A 6,078-nucleotide genomic window follows, 5' to 3' on the forward strand; every position below is an offset into this window, starting at 1 on the left:
GGTTAAGCTGTAAACTTCAGTTGAATTGAATTAGTTATAGTTTTGAAAACTTTTGTTTTCGGTTATATATAAACCAAAGATGTTCGTTTTAGTTTGTTTTACCTGTTAAGTGCTAAAAACGTTTTCTACCAAAGTTATGCAAACAAGTTAAAACCATTTATTATTTTTCATTAATAAAGCAGTTTTAGAAAAATGAAGATTAAAATACCAAAAGCTAAAGAGATCTTATTAAATACTAAAGTGCGTATTTTCTATAAACACTTTTCATTACATAAAAAATGCAATTGTTTAGTGAACATTGTTTACGCATTGATTTTAAACTTTAAACAGTCTAAAGTTTTTGATTTATGTTCATAACTAATTCGTTTTTACATTAGTGTCTTCTGTGATGTTGTTGAGAAGTTGATGATAAAATTAACTATCAGAAGTTAAATGTTGGTTAACTGTAAAGCTAAGTTGGAATAAGTTAACATTAGACTTTGAAATGTATGCTTTGGTTGTTAATGAACCTAAGATATTCTTTTTAGTTTGTTTTATTTAAAGTTTTCAACTGTTTATTATTAAAACGACTTCTATCAAAATTAAACAAACAATTTCAAACATTTTTTTTATTCTTAAGTAAAACTTTTCTAATTTTTTTTAATTTTTTTTTAATTAAAACAAACTAGAAAATCTTTCTTTAGTATTTAATTATAAAGGTTGAGGGTTGTCGATTTGAAAAAACTTTTTTACAAAATTTAAAACTGCATTTAACTTGCTAAATTTTAACTTGTTTTGATTTTTTGAAGAATTCTATACTCCTTTTATTTATTAGTAAAATATTAACTTATATTTTATTAGTTTCTTTGCACATTTTCAAATGAAAAACACTGTATGTTTTAAAAATGTTATGCAGTATTCAGTTTTTGTTTTTATGTTCTACGTAATTAGTGTAAGTGAATACTCAAAAAGTATTTTAAATGTGTTGAAAATTTTTTGAAATTTTAACTATGCAGAAATTTCTTTTAAAGTTTTTCTATAAAACTTTGTTTTATAAAGCTTGAAAACACTAACAAATATTCAATCATGTTAAGAACGTATTAAAAACATATTAAACTACCTTTTTTTACTATTAGTTATAATTTTGCTAATGTTTTTTTTAATATTTTTTAAAGGTATTCAAACTTCTTACAAGGTATAAATTAAATAAAAAATAAGTTGATTTTTTAGACTTTTGTTAGTATTACATTCTTTTAATAGCAACTTTCAAAGATCTATGTTTTTTTTTAATTTAAGTAAACTTTCAATACATTTATATAGGAAATATTTTTTATGTGATTTTTGCACTGTTACTTTTCAACATAACTTCAAGTTTATGTTATTGTTTTATTTTATTCATTTCATGTGAAAAGTTTAAAGCTATAATACTAAAACTTGTTTTATGAAAATGAAAACTTCTCTTTAATGTCCTCTGTTACTTGATTTTAACTTATATACCATATAAAAAGATAAAGTTAGTGTCTTTTTTTTTTCTTTTGTTAAAAGTTTATGATACATTTTTAAATACGAAAAAGTTTTTTCTTAATTTTAGTTTGTTTGTATAAAATGTTTTTTTAGCTTCATCTTATACTTTTTTGGTTTAAAACTTTTAAAAAAGTCGTAATATAATAGAAACTAGGTTTTAATGCTCAATTATATTTAAAAATACTTGACATATTCTGTTAAAACCAACAATGTTTATTTATTAGTAAAATATAGATTTTTCAATGACGATTAAGTTTTTATGCGGTATTTTTACAGAATAAATTATATTCAGACAATAACTTTAAAATGTATTTAAAAAGAAATACTTATAATATATTTTAAATTAAAGCTCCGATTTAGAATACAATAGTTTTGTAGCCATTGAGATAAATATAAAATATCTACACAAATGAGTAATAATTTTGTTGAACTTATTACCTTGAAAACATACAAAATGAGTTCTTCAAAATTTCTAATTTTCAACTAAAATGTTAATTAAGCTAACTCTAGAACAACTGAGTTATTTTTTTAATAATGTAATAACAATTCTATTTCAACCGCTAACAAAAAATTAAAAGTTTTACGTTTCTTTTCTCTTATTTAAAGAATTTAATAGTACTGTGTTTTTCATTATTAGAAATACATAATTTTGCATATGAATATAAAATTTTAAAATCATAATATTATAATTTAATTACATACGTAAAGAGGATTTAGAAAAAAATAAGTTTTATAACTGTACATATACATAAATTAGTAACTTTATAAACGTCTTACGTGTAAAACTTGCTAAGTTTCACTAAAATGTCACCTGATAAAAAAAAGTTTACTAAACACTTTGGGTCTTTTACGGATAGTAAACACTACAACTGCAGCCCGCAATTATTTTATTTTTGAAATATGGCCTGCGACCACCAAATGCCTGCCGACAGTAAAACCCAAATAGCTTAAACATTGAAATATTTGTTTTAAGGTCTGCTTTATTTCTTAATTGCTGTAAGTTTGTCATAAGCAATTTTTTGAAAAATTAGCTAAACTAAAGTTCAAAAGCTTCAAAAACTTTTTTACATATTTTTTATAATTCTTCAGAAGTCCATATGTTGTAGTCGAAATAGTTATGTGATTGTTCAAATTAATACAATTCAAATTGTGACATTTCAGATTTTTATACAAGCTCTTGAGTGACAGTCAGCGCTTAGAATATGACATACATCAACTTTCATACAAAGCTTATAGGAGGGCAATAAATAACTGAAAAATTCTGGCGACTGTGCTGCAGAACTCTGCTTTAATGGATAATCTGTGAACAGAAAATTTGAATAATATTTTTCAAATTACTTAAATATGGATATACTAAAACAAAAATTTAAACACTATCTTAGTCTCTACTTTTTTTCTGAAAATCGTTTTCATGTCATTTTCATTAAAAATTATAGAATTGTTACAACAAAAAATCTGTTTTAAAGCATTTTAACTAATGATTTACTCTAAACTATGTAACTAAAATAAGTAAAAAAAAAAACAGGTTGATTTGCTTCCTTTTAATTTACTACAGTTTTTTGTCACTAACTATTAGTTTCAGTTACACAGAATTTTGAACAAAATCATTCAATTAAAGCGCATTAAGAATCTGTAAACAAATAACTTGACAAGTCAACTATTAATCGTACTGAAAAACTTTTATAGAAATTAAAACAATTTCAGTTAATAATAAAAACAACTAACGTTAAGAGAAAAGATTTGTTTTTAGGTTTTAAAATGTCCGAAAAATCATGTTTTAATAAAGACCAGATATTAAACTTATACTTTGTTTGGTTAAACAGACTATTTAAATGATAAACAGACCATTAGTTTAATTGTAACAATTTATCAAAACGAGGTAAGTTTTAATGGTATGAATCATGGATGTGCTTATAAATATATACAAAAACAGCTTAATTTTTGTTAATGAAAATTTGAACTGGTATTAATTTAGATAGCTTATTTTAAACTTAAATTAATATGTTATTCAGTGTTCACATAATAAACCACCCAATTATGTGATTTTCTTTAACATTAATTTGTTATTTGTAGTGCTTTGTTTTGTTTTCATAGCTACTTTATGAGTTTATTAAAAAGATTAGGATTTTTTTTCTTCTAAACTTTCTTTACAAAAATGTTTTAAATAAACAAAGACTGCACTGGACAAGACGTTAAAAGTAGTGTGCCCGTAGTGTGCGACTCAAAAAACGAAAGGTTCTTCGTGCACCAAGTCCTAAGATCAAATGTTTTAAGCGTCTTTTTTAACGTTTAATAAACAACTTTATGTACTAGTTCAAGGAGAATAACCTCTTTAAGTATTTTTATAATAAACCTATACTAAAACTATTGTACTACTTTCAATGTTTAGTTATACTAACCTACTAACAATTTATACAACAAAGCTCTTTAAAAAAAGTAGAGTTTGTTCATTGTTTGGAATTAGAAGAGAACTTTATGTTATAAATGAATTGCAATAAAGCTTATTTTAATTAAAAGTTAATGCCTTGTTAGTTTAAAAAGCCTTTTTATAGTTTAGTTTTCTGGTATAAAATATTAGTTTTTACAGTATTGCTTAGTTTATTTTATTTAAAACATTTGATAGCTTATGTATGTTTTCGTAGTTAAAAATGTAAAGTTTGTAATAATCCAGTTTAAAATAGTCAAATTTAAACACACCGAGTATAATTCATACAGTTAAAATTATAGATGTTGCATATATTTAAATTAGGTTAATAAATTAAAATTATCAAGTTAATAATTTTTTAATTTCAGATTATTGTTTTAATAAAGTTTATTCCGTGAGAATACTGCATAAAATTGCACTTTTAATTGAATAATCAACATATTACCATCAAACAAGAATTTTAATTTTAACAGAGTATTATTTTTTTTTAATTCAAGTAAGACAAGTTATATTATATATAAATTTTTTTTTTAAGTTAAAAGCCATAAAAATATGTCTGAAGCGAAATATAAAGACTTTAGCTACAATCTATATTTAGTAGAAACAAACTAAGTTTTTTTTTTAACGTATCGTAAACTTTTAACGAAATAACTATAAAAAATTATCTGAAAAAAAAAACACTTTTTTTGTAAGGTTTTTACTTACAAACAGTAAAACATGGTATTAAAATAAATTAAAAAATAAATTTTCTGAATATAAATGAAAAAAACTTCATTAGCTATAAATAAGTAAACCAATAATATAGACTTAATATTATGCATAAAATTTCAAAAAGTCAAAGAAAAACATATTATGTATAAATGTTATAAATGTATTGAAAGTATATTTAAAGACTAAAGAAAAATATTAGTTATTTTACTAGTTATTAAACGAATGTAATACTAAAAAACCATCTAAGTGTTCTATTTGTTTTTAATCTATTTAAAAGTTTAGTATCAGCTTTAAAAAACGTATTCAACAAATTAAAATTATAACCAGAACTGTATATAGTACTTAAAAAAAAAAAGTTTTACTTTAGAAAAAAATTAAAGCTAATATAGTTGAATGTTCGCTAGCAATTTAAAAGCTTTAAAAAACTTACTTTTAAAACGAAGATTGATAAGACACTTCTGCGTATGGTAAACTTGAACATTTGCGACACTTTTAAACAACTTTTTGAGTATTTAACAACATCTTTTACCTAACAGTTTTTAATATTGTAAGGTTTTTGATGAAATGTTTATTATCAAAATAATTGAACCTCAATCAATGGCTGCTAACTTAAAAAATAATTAGTTATAAACATAAAACAAAAACTTTAAACTATTTAAAATTCAAAGTCATTGCGTGAATAAAGTTTACTAAAAAATTGTATTTTTTATGAAAAGAAAAGTGTTTATAAAAATACGCACTTAATTCCTTAAAAAAAGATATTTAGCTTTTGGTATTTCAATTTTCATTTTTCTAGAACTGTTTTATTAATGAAAAGTAATAAATAATTTGACTTTTTTGCTTAATTTTGGTAGAAAACATTTTGAATACGAAACAACAGCTTTGGGTAAAACAAATTAAAACGCTGATCTAAAACGCTGGTTCATACATGACCGAAAACAAAAGTTTTCAATACAATAAATATTTCAATTTAACTTAAGTTTACAGTTAAGCAAAATTTAACTTCAAATAGTCATCAAATTCTCATCAAAATCACAAAAGACACTCCTCATCTTCTCCATTGTAAATCCATTCATCAAGCGAATTGACAATCAATGTTTACTAAACAATTGCATTTTTATGTAATGAAAAGTGTTTATAGAAAATACGAACTTTAGTATTTAATAAGATCTCTTTAGCTTTTGGTATTTCAATCTTCATTTTTCTAAAACTGCTTTATTAATGAAAAATAATAAATGGTTTTAACTTGTTTGCATAACTTTGGTAGAAACGTTTTGAGCACTTAACAGGTAAAACAAACTAAAACGAACATTTTTGGTTTATATATAACCGAAAACAAAAGTTTTCAAAACTATAACTAATTCAATTCAACTGAAGTTTACAGCTTAACCAACATTCAACTTTAAACAGTTAAGATTGTTATCAACTTCTCAACAAGA

Source organism: Thalia democratica, chromosome 2, assembly GCF_965202585.1.
Source record: "Thalia democratica chromosome 2, ktThaDemo2.hap1.1, whole genome shotgun sequence".
NCBI classification, from domain to species: Eukaryota; Metazoa; Chordata; class Thaliacea; order Salpida; family Salpidae; genus Thalia; species Thalia democratica.